Below are 14,647 nucleotides of genomic sequence, written 5' to 3'. Positions count from 1 at the left end.
TGCCATTTTGTATATATGTTATTATATGGTGAGAAATTACAAGTAGTGTTATAATAAAAATAAAAGTTAAAACATATTCGGTACAAGTATCGACGGATGTGTGCTTCAGTATCGATACTATGTGTGAGCCCAATTTACGAAATGTAAAATTGCCATTACCGAAAATAATGTCCAAATCTTCTGGTTCGTACGAGTTGCCAACATTGTGTAATGTATATGAAAATTGCTGTAGTTGTTTGTTCCATGTTGGCCATGTTCTCTCAGTGCTGGTTGTTTATATAAGCGGAACATACATGTGTAGCTAACGCTGTACTTGAGTAGTGTAATTGTAAATCACATATCTCCACATCGGCTTCGATCGCCAGTGACAGTTTTTTATAAACACTGGGTTTACGGTTAAGCCTCTTGGTTCTATTATTTTATTATATTCTCTTAGTTGAATTTGGTCCAGTGTCTTGGTTATGCCTGCGATATAGAATCACTTTAGCGTGGACTTTATAGATATTTGACATGGAGTTGTAGATCTAAAGTTATTTATTTAAACTGTTAAGATTTAAAGTCTTCTTATTGTTTGTTATATTTTAAATAATATCCCCATTTAGGAAGTGTCTTGACACGCGGGCCTTAACTGGCTATTCGACTCATAGTTACGGGGTAGGCTGCGCTTTCAATTGGTTTCCTGTTACAACAAACGAAACTTTTGAAGATCCCGAGATCTCTGTCGTCTTTTTATTTGTTTTGTCCAATCTGTTCTTGAATGTTGCTATGCTCTCTGGAGTCCGTCATACACCGAAAATATTCAGAGATTGGTGAGAGAGTCCGGAAGCAGTTTCTGTATCATTTTTCATACGTGAATAACCAGTGCCACAGTTTACAAAGCTACGAATCTAGATTTGCTCAATTTAAAATCAGTTTGCTTGAATAAAGACGCATGATGGCAGATATCATATTTTTTATTTTACAAAAATGGGTTGACGGTGACATTGATATTTCTGTTTTGCTAGTGAAACTTAATTTTGCTGAGCCTCGTTCTGGCAATCGACTCCATAACAGAGTGACTAGCAACTTGCCAACACGGCGAATCAATTATAGTTATCACTCGCCTTTGTAGCGTATGTATCAGTCCTACAATAATATGCTTCAAGAAATGTGTATTTTAACGGTAAAGTCCCTCAGATTAAGAAACTTGGAATAATAAATTCTGTCCCTAATTTGTGACTTCAACTTAGTCGTTATTACTAATTCAAACACAATGTAACTTGCCTCCTAATTTACTTTTATTGCATGTAGAGTTCACTTCTCCGTGCACCCAGTTCTGTTGCTAATGTATCTGTTCTTAATTTGGAGTCTGTACATCTTATGTTATCGATAAGTTTAGTAGAGCTAATAATAAAAAGATATGTTGTTCTTATCATTCTTCTTGTGTGTGTGTGTGTGTGTTGACTTGAAATTAATTCATTCTCTAAGACCTCAGACAATAACTATGTGAGCGTAGGTGGTAATAATGTCCCTGTTTTCGATGAGAAGCTCATTGCTGATGTTCTCTGCACCTGGAGTGTTATTTTATTACTTTTATTTTTCAGAGATTGTGTTCGGTACCGGGTCTTTAATGGTCGGATCTGTTGTTTCTGTAGTATTTCTGCATGTGTATAATTCTTGGATGAATTTAGTAGCTTTGATAAAGACTCTCGTATTGTGGTCTCTATTATGCTGTTTTATCCTTCATGTTGGGGATCTAATCTCTTTTTGCTATCTGTATTTTCCGTTAATGCCTCTGGTCTTGTCTTTTTTCTTAATGCCTCTGGTCGTTTGAATGCATTTTTACTGTGTTTATAATCTGGAGGCATGGCAATCTTCCGCATGTTAGTTTTAAATATTTTATTAATTTCAGTTATGACTTCTAATGCTTCTTGCCTTTATGCTGTGTTGCTCGTAAACCGTTTGATTAATTGATTTGATTGAGTTGCTTTATGTTGCGTTTTCTTATTTATATTTATGATTCTTGTGCTGATAAGTCCTCCTTGTGTGTTATATTTATTTTGTGTGTTAACTTCCTTTGTGACTTCTATGAAGTTTTTCAATTTTGCTTCTCATTCCTTTTTATTTGCTGCTGTCTTACTAATTGGAGGTTTTGCTTTGAAAGGTTTAATTGTTCTGGGTGTTGTTTAAACTTAAGTTTGGTTCTTAGCATTCTATGACTTAAACTTTGGATGAATAAAATTAAAGTCTTTGGTTGCTGGGAATGAAGTAAGGAAAAGGGGTTGAGGTACCTACTATGGAAAAATAAATTATATACTAATATAGCAAAATGGATAAGTTGTTAGATATTGTGAATACGCAAGACTTGATTGGTTTATTAAAGGGTTAATCGATCAGAAATAATTAGTGATTTACTGGTAAATATGTTTAAAATATAGGTACCCGATCCAGTTCTGCTTTCTCAAATTTATTTTTGTGAATACCTTATGGTACTTATTCACTTTGCAGGATGACCGATGTTACGCGCCGCTATCCTAGCCGATGTCATCGGGCGTTTCCGGAAGTATTCGGCTACGCGGGCAGGCTGGCAGAAGAGAAGATATGTTACGCGGCGACTATTCTATTGTTTTCTCTGGTTGGACATTGTCAAAAAATGTCTAAAATTGTATTTTGTAATTATTTTGCTAATATACTTAATGTTTACTGTAAAAAGAGCCTTTAACAAAACTTTATGTTGCATTATAAAAAAAAAACAATTTATACCATTTTGCCACAACAGTTAAAATTTAAAAATAGTACTTAAGTCTTGTAAGCGTTATGTTAATATGTGTTGTTTAAAATGGACAAAAGTGAAAAAAGTCAAAATTTGAGTTACTTATTTAGTTGTCTACGAATTTATGTAACTTTGTAGGGACATATTAGCGAGGTCGTTAATAAGAGTGCGTTAGGGGAAAAACGGACTCTTTTTCAGCGTGTTAAACCGTGTTGGCGAATAATTTTTTTACAACATTTCTATAGAGTTATGATACTGAGTCATTAACTTGGCTATATTTTATTATATATACTTACATAATAGTGAATATTTTTTTATTCCTTAAAAATAACAAGTAATATGTTATAAGGCTTTTAGTGGGTACTATTATTGAATAAAGCGTAAAAAAGATAGGACCTTCACAGGTATAGTCTGGACTACTCTCTCAAACCGTCTATATAAAGGTGGCACTAAATTCCATCTAAGGTTCATATTCCGATCTAGGTAGTAAAATATACTAATTCGATTTTTTTTATTTTATCGTATATAAAATTATAATCAAACTTTGTTTTTTCACGAAGGACACTATATACAAGCTGTTGTTTTGCATCTCCGCCATATTTAAGGAGGTTGGTATACTCCACTTATAAAAAACCAAACAATAAAAAAATAAGTTCCAAAAATTACACTTTAAGATAATTTATTGATTACAAATAAAACCACATGTGTAATGGCAATCACCCCAATTTCAATCCCTGTAGCATCGATGATTTTCGCGCCACACAGCACACACACCACGCGGTGACTAAAACAGCTGGTGCCGTCCGAGTGTGAGAGAGCTATTCGCGTTGCCGTGGGGTCCTATTCTGATATGTATGTGAGGGTTAATTCTGAATCATCGTAAAATAATTTAAGTAATTTTGATTCCAGATTGAGGTAGGACATACATTGTATTGTTACATGATTATGTGTACCCATTACAATGGACTCTCCCAACATGACGGGGCTGCAAAATAACACCATGTATATTATTAAAAATATTTGAAGAAATAGTAGGTAAGTATATGAAAAATAAATAACAATTCAAGAAAATCAGTTATCCAGCTAAGCCAAAAAAAAAACATAATTACTGAGTTGATACGTCTTCGTGTAAAAATAATTTTTAAAAAACACTTGCAATACTTAACAAGTGCAAGATCGAATGATTTTAATCCGTTCTTAGAAACGAATAATTGTATGCATAAAGATCGGACCTCAGCCTATAAACGTCTTTCACACAAGACAAATTTTGAATAAACAAGCCTAAAACTGTTTTTGGTTTGTGATACTCTTTAGCTAGAAAATTAATTCCAAACAGTAAATACTCAATTAAAATTAGACAAATCCTTGCACGCAGTTAGTCCAGATCTTCCATGGAATGGTTAAATAGTACATGTATTCTGTTTTTAAGCACCGTAAACATGCCTAACTCGTCGGAATAACTCACGCGAACTAGGGGAGTGTAGAGAACAAGATGGGGTCGCAGAAGATATTATCAGGAAACAAATACTTAATACAATAGCAAATTATTTGTTTTATACGATGTCATACCTCCTACGATCTTACCCCAACGCACCTCATCTTATTGGGCAATATGTGATTGTATTTACAACTATCTTACTCATGTGATTTATTATAATAAATTAAAATATAAGAGGCATAAAGTCCCCAATATCCCCCCCCCCCCTCCATGCCTTCCGTAACCCTCTACTATTGACTTGGTTCAAGAATACACCTCAAGAAAGCGAAGAAAACTGAAGACTCCTGAAAATTTAAGACTCTTCAAGACGGAAGCATACCTGAGAAGAGTTATAGGGACAGGGTGGTTTAGGAATAATAGGGTGGCATTTGGCACGGCATTACGATCTATAAATTATTGTTTCTTATTTGCCGCCTCCCTATATTACACTGCACCTGCCGCTGTTCAGGTGTTACGTGCACGCACACACCCACACCTACATACGCACAGTTACACGCCTTTAAGAGGCATCACAGCGACGTGGGAAGAAACAACGAGCTGGGTACCGGCGGCTGAGTTTCTTAACTCAGTTACTCGCCCAGCAGCCGCGAGTACCTGAAGGTCTCCCGGCACCCCAACAGATGACTTCAAACAGGCATTTATTTCATCAGCAGGAATTGATCGAGGAATGACAGGCAATGTTTGTCGAAATTCCCCAGACAGTAATATCAAAGAACCACCAAAAAGCTGTTGATTACCATGTAAATCTTACATTGTGCATCTTGCGTTGCTTCGAGTAAATGCGTTTGACAATTTAATTCATATTACATTTGAACAAAAATATAAACACAAAGCAATAATTATCACTGACAATTTGCTTTAATCGAAGCACGTCCAAAACGGAATGACCGCATGAATGACATGCTTTTACTGTCAACACTGAAAAAAGTTTCAATTTGACAGCACAATCCCCATTTACAAAATGATTCGCCATTTATTGAATCAATAAATGGCGAAGTCCGAACAAAGCCTAAACATTTGGTTTGGATAGGTGAGCCGGTTCTTGAGTTATAAAATTAAAACGAAAAGTGGCATTAATTTTTATAGAGTGCGTTCGGCTAATTTCGGACGGTTTTTCGGTGTGTTGCGAGGAGTCTCAAAAATTTTTTTTTTCTCATAAAATATTTAAGCGATACCAACATTTAATACATGACACTGGTTATTATTAATGCTACTTTATGTGAAAATTTAATAATCTTCCAATTCTCTCTGTGTAAGCTTAAAAGTAGATGATAAAATCAGTATAGAAATTTAAAACCCTTAGAAAAGATCGGACCTACGCAGGGTAAGTTCGGACTCCGTTCTAATAACGCTTCTAATGCTAGTACGATAAGGTCCACAAAATCAAACAGAAGTCTCAAAAATGTTAAAAAGAGCAAAATCCACCTTTTTAGTTTCAATGCACATAGCGCACACATTCTTGGTCGTAGCATCAACTGCGGTATATAGGGTGGGGCAAAAAGACACAGCGTAGCCGCCTACATAGCTTAAACTAAAAAATAACCATATTCGTGGTATTTTTTCGTTATACGATCTTACCCCGTATCCGATCTTACCCGAACGCACCTATATAGATTTAAAGGTGTACTTGTAAACGTGTTTTGTTTCTTTTGATATCCGCCGTGTGGCGTTGTTGTCTTCCTTGTGTCAAAATATATTGTATAGTTCGTTTAACTTACGAATTAATAAATGTAAATAAAAGAAATCTTACTCAATTTAATTTAAATATAATCATAACCCAACAAAAATTTTGAGCAAATCGATAATCTTTATGGCGGTCCATTCAAGTCAACCATATGGTGATAACTTTTAAACTATTCGGAAAAATTATTTAGTATAAAAGACTAAGTTTATCTTCATTAAACAATTTAAGCGATAAATGTATTTATTTTGATAAGATTTTGATATATATTTTAAAATGTGTATTGTAAAAACGTATCCGATTTAATTATATTTATGGCTCACTATTTTGGTCATAGTAGCTTCCACATAAAAGGCTGATATATGCTGCGGCGGACTTTTATTTAACTATTCAAGACAAACAATCCTCCGGTACATCATTTTTGTCTAACTCGAACGGTTTAGTCAGCGTACACCAAGATAGCAATTTTTTTCTGACTTACTTGATATGTATCGTTATATTATGACCAAATTACACAAAATCTTTATAAATTGTAGCCTTTGTGTTATTCTGATGTATGACCAATATTACTGTAAAGATTCATCCAAGTCCGTTCGGTAGTTTTTCATAAAAGAGGAACAAACATACATACATCCAGACATCCATCCTCACAAACTTTCGCATTTATAATATAAGTAGGATAAACACTTAAAATCTGATTATATGTTTTTAATAGTTCATTATATATGTAAGTCAATGAGACACTTATCAAGTTATATTTATTGTAACTAAAATGTTTAATAGTGTTAGTGTTTTTAGAATATTTTTAATAATTGGAGCGAATTTAAAAAAGTACTTAATTAATACAATAGAACTCACTTTAATGTTTTTATTATTATTTTTATTTTAGTTATAATAGTATAAAATATAACTATTTGTCAGATATCCTCATTACCGACGGCTAATTTTACCGTCTGTTCTGTATTAGTACTTTCATTACCGTAAACAGTCATTCTCGATGCCATTTTAAACAGAATTTTCAAACTCAATTATCTCTAAAACTATAAAATCAATTTCCGCGAACTCTGAGAATCACCGAATTCTCTATCGCTATAATCGTAATTCTGTCGCATTTCAGTGGCGGTATGGACGCTATACAAATGCCCAGAATTCGCGATGCAACTTCGATATGGGAATCAATGTGAACGCCACAGTTGCAAGTTCATTATGCAACCGCGACCGACGCGACGCCTGTCTTGATTCTTGATACAAACTGAAGAAACTGTAGAAATATCTATATTTCATAATTTAGATATTATGTCTTATAAATTATGAGTGACGTCTCCCCGCAAGTTGGTTTGGCTTCTCCAAATTTGGACAAATAATGACGAATATGGATGGCAGTAACATAGGCATAGCCATCCACTAAACCACCACAGATAGAGAAATACATAAACTTGGGGCAAGAGATCGGATCAGGCAAGGATAACCAAATTAATGAGCTTCATAGACGAATCAGGCTTATGTAGGCAGCCTGCTCGAAACTGGACTTACCTTATATTATGATAAAAATCTTTGCAAAACAAAAGGCCAGGATATTGGGCTAGTGCATTTTACTGTTGATCTCTTATGGTTCCGAGACCTAGTTCTTCCCTAAAGATACTATACATAAATTTGAAGTAGCCCCAAAGGCACTAGAAAGGAAGTTGGTAGAAGTGATATTGATGGAGCGCAAAACAAACAAATGGCTAAGGGAACAAAGGCAAAGGCACAGATGTAACGATATAAGCGGCGTTCTTGAAATGGAAGTGGGGTGGAAATCTCGCTCGTAACGATAGATCATGATGTAAAAATCTACTTGAATGGAAGTCATGGGGAGAAATGCTCAAGAAAAACCACAGGTGTGGTGCAAAGACGATGTGAAGAAAATCGCTAGATCGAACTAAATCATCAGAGCTCAATGGCGCAGTGAATGGAAGATGTTAAAAGAGGCCCCCGTCGAGAAGGTTGGAAAAGGCTAAAGAAGAAGAATGATAGTAATAAATAAAACGCATAATATGGATACGAATTATAAAAATCAAACCTCTATTTATTCAATATAATTTTTGAAAATAATTAAGCATATTGTACTACAGGGATTCAGGAAACGTTCATCCTATGACGCAAATGCCAAGCAAGGTGTTCCTGGCCCTCGTTTTCAACTGAAATCTTTATAATATGCTGGTTCTGTGAGATCTGAGCGTCAAAATTTCGAATCTTGATTGTTCATCTCATCCTCATTTTTAAAGTTATATTATTTAAGTATTATATAGTTGCATTATTATTTTTTAAAATCACCAATTGTAAGAGTCCATTAGGTAGTCCAGTCTGTCAGGGATAGGTTTAATTGAGGCTGCGTTAATGTATGGACTACATAGCAAAGGAAATAAATGACATTAGCTATCATCGTAAATAAAAATTGGGAGGAAAAGACTATAAAACTACAGTTAAAATTATACAATTGGGAACAGTGGATAACGCATCCATGGCAACAAATTGCAAGGGCGTCTTTATGCACCGCGCTCCCTCTCCGTGCTGTTATTTCGCGCTCGTCATTCGTCCTCCCGAGTTCACGCGCCGCGGTCGCCACAGTACTCTTGAAGTTCCGCCGCGGAACTCGACGCTTGTGTTTGGTTCAAGGATTCAAGGTTCGGTAGTGTAAGCCGTTGCTGACTTCGTGGCATTTGGAAATTGGTAAGTAATTAACATTATTAGGAGCGAACCTTTTGTGTTTTTTTTTTTCAAATCATGTCACAGATTCAGGTATCCGATCTTTTAGAGTCATGTTTGCCGAGAGCCCTTTTTATGTTCTTATGATTTAAGTATGTTTTAAATTATAAAATTTATATTTATTTATTATTGAATATTTTTTTATATTATGCAACTGTCTAGTTTCAATTTGAATTTAGTTTTTTGTATAATAATGTGTACTTTTTAAAAAAATACACAGATAGAACCGAGGAATGAAAATTATCGTAAAAGAATAGATAAAAAAAATAGTATCTATATTACGCACAAACTTATGATATAATTACGGTTTGAATTAATTTAAGAATATATATTTATTCCCGGACTTATTTACTCTTCTTTCTTTTTGAACTTTAAACTTGAAAAAGTGCCTAACTAATTTATTAATAATGCAACTGCGACATATAAAATACCTGCCGAATGCAGGTTGATATTTTTCTTTTGCGTGTTAGTATCTATCACCCACGGTACATAAAATCTGTAAGTTAATATGACGATGCGTGCAATAACAACGCATGCAGTTCTTTAAGACAGTAATCGTAATATGAAGGTGACTTCGCAGAAGAAAATTATGGTCTAAGGCTGAAGATTATTTTAAAATTCCCACATTTCTTATAAAAAATATTTACTGTTAATATAATTAAAAACTTTTGCAATTACATCTAAATGTATGAAGTACTTCCCATTTACCTAAAATAATAAAATTTGGAAAAACTAGGTTGCATAGCACAAGGAAATAAGAACGAAAATCGATATTTAGCTTCATTGCATGAAAAAATATTTTAGTTGGTGATTGACCGAGACGTATATAGATGTATGGGCGCATATGTTTTTTCAAGCAGAGAGTTAGTGTATCTTGCAATAGGGCTTCATGGAACGGTTGCTGCGCGAGGGAAACTATTTACCCAGTTGATGTTTTTGTTTTATATCGAACCTACATGTCACAAGTAAAATCCTTTTTTTTAAAAAATCAAATTAAAATGATATGATTCTACAACTAAGAAGAATTGTCTAGTAAGATTTATATTTTTTGCTATATGAGTAGATAATGAAATAACGATAAGCAAAACATCTCAAATCAAAATATTATATCGCATATTAAGATATATTTAGCAGCACCAGTGCGGAACGCTAGAAAGCTAGCATCTCCGCGGTATAAATGAACCTTTTATAGTAAATCTCTTTCCTGTAGATATTATTATACTAAAAATAAACAGTTCAATTATTTTCGGGGTAGCAGGGTCAAATTAAAAAAAAAATAGAAATATTCTAATTTTCGTAGATAGATAACAGTCGTTTTATTTGACTGTTAATTTTATGTATTTTTTTTTACTTTGCTGGATATTATTATTTGCAAATAAATTTGAATAAAAAAAATAAGATGCCAATTTAGTAATCGATAAGCTATCAAGCACCATGTCACTTGTCAGTTAGCGATGAAATAGAATATAATAATTAAACAAATAAATAAATATAAAAGCAAATGTCCGTCGCCCAGGTGGGCGACGGACATTTGCTTGGATGATGTTGTGTCCAGACATCGTAGCCTTTTGCAGAAAAGTGGCCGTGTGTGATGAGCCGATCTATTCGAAATTGATTTTTTTCAAAGAAATTCGATTACGTCCTGTGGCCGAGAGACGCACACACTTGCAACTATGGGTATGTGTGTATTCATAAACCGTTTTCCGTTTCGACATGGATTTCATGCATTGTGACGTAGGACACATCTATCCGAACATCCAACCCACGCGTATTTGTGGCAGTTGTACTTAGATGATAGAGCCTTTTTTAATAATAATATATCTAGACAACTTAATGAACAACTAGAAATATTATTCTGCGTATATATAATATGTATATGTGGTGTAGTATTTTATTAATCGATATGTAGTGTGCATTATCGATGTTTCAATAAATATATAAAAGTTTAAATGTTCAACTTGTCCTGTGGCGTAGATGCATTGTTTGTGCGATACGGCCACAGCTTTGAGATTCCGGTTTCGAATCCCGGTATGGCAAAGTGATATTAGATTTTCCGCGTCAGTATCATCCCGGGGACTGGAATTTGGGCGATATGACGGTAGACTCTTCGTATCCGTAAAATAGAAACATTAGCTGTACCTCTATCTATCGCTTCGGGGATAAAAGTCGTAATGCGTGTTTTTATTTGTATTATTGCGTTTCTATAAACAAGAGGCACTAAAATAGGTACAAAATAAGAATTAAAATAGTCTTGTAAGATAGAAACACATGATAAACGCACCAATGTTTATTTAAGTTCTCATTTGTTGACTTCATACAGTTTAAAGTATGAGTTATAATATAAATCCATCTTGTTCGTATTTTGACACGTTATACTCGTGTTTTACATGTTAATGATTTTACAAGTGAGTATATATCGTCTGCTTACGGGGAAAAAGTAATAAGTGTAGTCAATGTCAATTCGAGTAAATGAGTTTTTAAATTTTAAATTGAAATTTAATCTATTTGGAACTGATTAATTAAAAAACAAAAAAAAAATTACTATTTTCTCTACTTTAGACATAACGAGTCGAGAAAATGAGCATGCATGTAGCGTCAGTAGACATATAGAGATAAACGATAAAAACACGAGAAAAAGTGTCGACAAAATTTTGTCGTGGCGCGCATGCCTGTCCGGCTGGTAAAAGTTATGCAAATTACGGAAAAAGTAGTAATTTGTTGAATCAAGTTACGGGGAGTATGGTGGATGTCGCAGACATTCCCTTTAGTGCAATGTGTGGTCTAGCGTTGTCCTACAGTAGTTTCCTAGAGAGATTGACCAGCCGCGGTTGATTAGCAACTAGTGCCTCTATCATGGATTGCAGTAAGTGACAATAGATACCTGCCGTAATCGTTTGGTCCGATTTTAGAAAGTTGTAATTAACGACACCGATACTAGGCCACGAAACACACATAAGTAAATTATTTTTTGAGTCATTTTTCGCTTGGGCCAGAATTTGGCTGGTTCTCCAGGATTCAACCATTGCTACGAGGGCTTCCGATTATCGTCCAGGATCAACTTTTCATCACAGGTAATGATTCTATTTAAAAACTCTTTCATTATTGTGTCGGTTGAGCAATGTAACGCAGCATTCGAGGCGTGTTTGCTGGTTTGATAGCCTCAATTCATGAGATACCCACCTTTAAACCTTTTTTAGTTTCTGGATTTGCTTCAAGTGGATTAAAACAGTTTCATCACTTACATCGAAGCCTGCAACTGACTCTAACGTAGTTTGCGATGGATCCGCTTCCACAACAACCTTTAAGTCCTCATTATCCACCTAGGTCTCCGGCCATCCACGGAGCTTGTACTGATGGTTGAAATTTCCAGAACGTTGGAACTAAAAACGTGCCGTGTTTTCTTATGCGACATCAGCGCCATCCATACACATCGTTAATCCTTCGAGCTGTTTCTGTAGCACCGGTGCCACGGTGGAACTCATACGTCTAAATATAGCGATATTTTATGTTTTCTCGATACAATGATTAGTATTGCAATTGCTCTAAACCCTTTTGATGTACAATCATATTGTTTGATATGCCCACATAAATATCTAAACAAATTTAAAATCTCCAGTCGCCTTTATAGAGTTTCGTCTTCACTAACATTTTTTTTCTTTACAAAAGTCAAATGAATTTACTACTACGTCATACAAACATAGAAACGCGTACATATGCGATTTTTAGTTTTAAATTTGTCCATCTACTTTTGTAACTAACTGTACAGTGTACAGGTATCCCCGCATATGACGTACTATTGCGACGATGTCCGATGATGCTTGGAACGTTTACAGCGTTTGTCATGCAATTGTGCGAAACTTCCTAACGGTAAACGCAGGTGCGGCTCGTCGACCGCCCTGTAGACTGGGGGCGTTTGGAGAATTCCACCACGGTATCCCCTGCCTGTCGTAAGAGGCGACTAATAGGGGCCATCGGGGGGTCGCCGGCGGGCAGCAGGGGGCTGTCCGCCGCTGGTGTAGGTTGTGCATGCTTAGCACATTGTGGTGACCCCCGAGATGGACGGCAGTTTGTAGTTGGCCTCATGCTGCCGTAGACGCCAAGGGCGTCCTTCGGTGCGCCGGGGCTTCTGAGCCCCCCCCCCCATAGGAGACGGGCCGCAAGGCGGCACCGCGCAGGGGCGGCTGAGGACGAAGACTTAGACAACTCCGTCAGAGGAAGCCCGCAGCCGTTCCTAATGCGCCGAAGAGGGCCACTGCGGAGTTTTAGCTGGTAGGCCGTGCATAGGTTAGCTGTACATAGGGTTAGGGACTCGGCCCGGCGGTCGCCCGAAGGTCGTCATCAAATCCGGGCGGTTCAACGCCGGGCCGTAAGGCACGGTTACCCCAGCATAACCGCTCAGTCACCCCCCACAAAGGCTGAGAGGTAGTAATAATAGTAATAAGGGACTTTCTCCGCGAAAACAAAAAGTCGCGTAGGTTTTTAAAGAAAATCCTTTTGTAATCCACCTCTACTCACATAGTGGGTTGGTTCTTTGAATGTGAATCAATACAGTATTTTACCTATCCCACTTGAAGATATTATCGATTTTTCTATTTCTAACATAAAGCGGGAGAAAAAGATAGAATATTGTATAATAGTGAGCATTCTGAATTATAAGTCAATGTCACACGTCAATTTCCATGCAGATTTTTTTGTAAATTCTACATGGGACTTAAGTAACCGCGGTCCTTTCAGACGAGCAACTTGCTTGTCTCATCATATACGTTCTATGTTCTATGTTGAGGGGCTCCTTTTTCCGCATTTAGCCCGTAGTAGGTCTGGCCGTTGTGCGTGGTATGGCGGCTTTGGGTCTAGTCCGCCCAACTCCTTCCAGAAGCGCAGGATCTTCCTGGTTTCCCCACAGGCTACTCGGCGTGACCCCGGTGTATCCCTCGATTTCAGCCCATTGTGCAGCTACACCTTCGCATTCTAGGATAACGCGGTAGGCTGTTTCGTCATTCGACAGATATCCCTTGCAAAGGGGGCTGTTGGTGATACCTAAACATATAAGTGTTTATTTAATGGGCAGTGTCCGATGATTGTACCCACCATACGTAGAGAAGCCCTGTCCAGGGACAGAAGGCGCTATGTCAGATGTCGATACGGGTGTGGCACTACTTCTCAGGACTCTCTGCATGCATTGTTACTTGCCCATCCGCATGATGTCCTTGTGTTCTTTGTCGCACCCATGATCTTAGCTGGTAGAAAGGTAGCGGTACTATTAGAATGGGTCCAACCATTACCTGACTTGACCCTCTTTTGGCCAGATCGTCTGCTGCGTCGTTACCTAGAGAGCCACTGTGACGTTTAATCCATTGTAAGGTGACTGCGTTACTCCTGCTTAACTCCTCCAGTGCCTGGTGACATTCTAGTATGAGACCTGACTGAATAGTTTCACTGTCAAGGGCTCGTAGTACCGCAGCGCTATCTGACACTATGCGTATTTTAAGGCCCCGCTTGTCCACTGCGTTGGCAGCCTGTATGATGGCGATACATTCAAATTGATATATGGAAGTATGTTCGCCTAAAGCCATTGATATCTTGATGTTGATTTCTGGTGAGAACACTCCGGCGCCCGATCCTAACTTGATCTTTGAGCCATCTGTGTATATACGCAGTTTGTGTGTTCCAGACCAGTCTTGTTGTTCTTCGGTGAGCTGAACAGTGTAGCCTTTGCTGAAGATATGTTGTTTGGACACTTTATCATTGGAGGCAGCCATCAATGGTTAGTAGTTGATAGACTTCTCAAGAATATCATTGTGGGCCCCTTGCGTTGAACCCCAGAGCTTTAGTGTGTTTAATCTGATTGCTGCTGAGGCCCCCCCCTTGTTGGACGAAATTTCCAAGGGTGTTAGCCCCAGCGGTACCTCCAGTGCTACCGTGGGTGTAGTTTTCATGCAGCCCGTTATAGCTATACGGTTCAGTCTTT

At 36.9% G+C, this 14,647-nt stretch overlaps 1 protein-coding gene across 1 annotated transcript in view; it reads left to right on the top strand.

Annotated features, from left to right (window-relative positions):
- Positions 1-8,520: 8,520 nt before the first annotated feature.
- LOC115455748 (PDF receptor) overlaps positions 8,521-14,647 on the top strand; it is a 94,268-nt gene continuing 88,141 nt past the window's right edge. Inside the window, exon 1 of the mRNA XM_037444037.1 lies at positions 8,521-8,643. The gene's annotated coding sequence lies outside the window, so the exon portion shown is untranslated. The remainder of the gene's footprint in view (positions 8,644-14,647) is intronic.

This window comes from Manduca sexta, chromosome 27 (genome assembly GCF_014839805.1).
Source record: "Manduca sexta isolate Smith_Timp_Sample1 chromosome 27, JHU_Msex_v1.0, whole genome shotgun sequence".
NCBI lineage: Eukaryota > Metazoa > Arthropoda > Insecta > Lepidoptera > Sphingidae > Manduca > Manduca sexta.
This window is presented reverse-complemented; position numbering and strand designations above follow the sequence as displayed.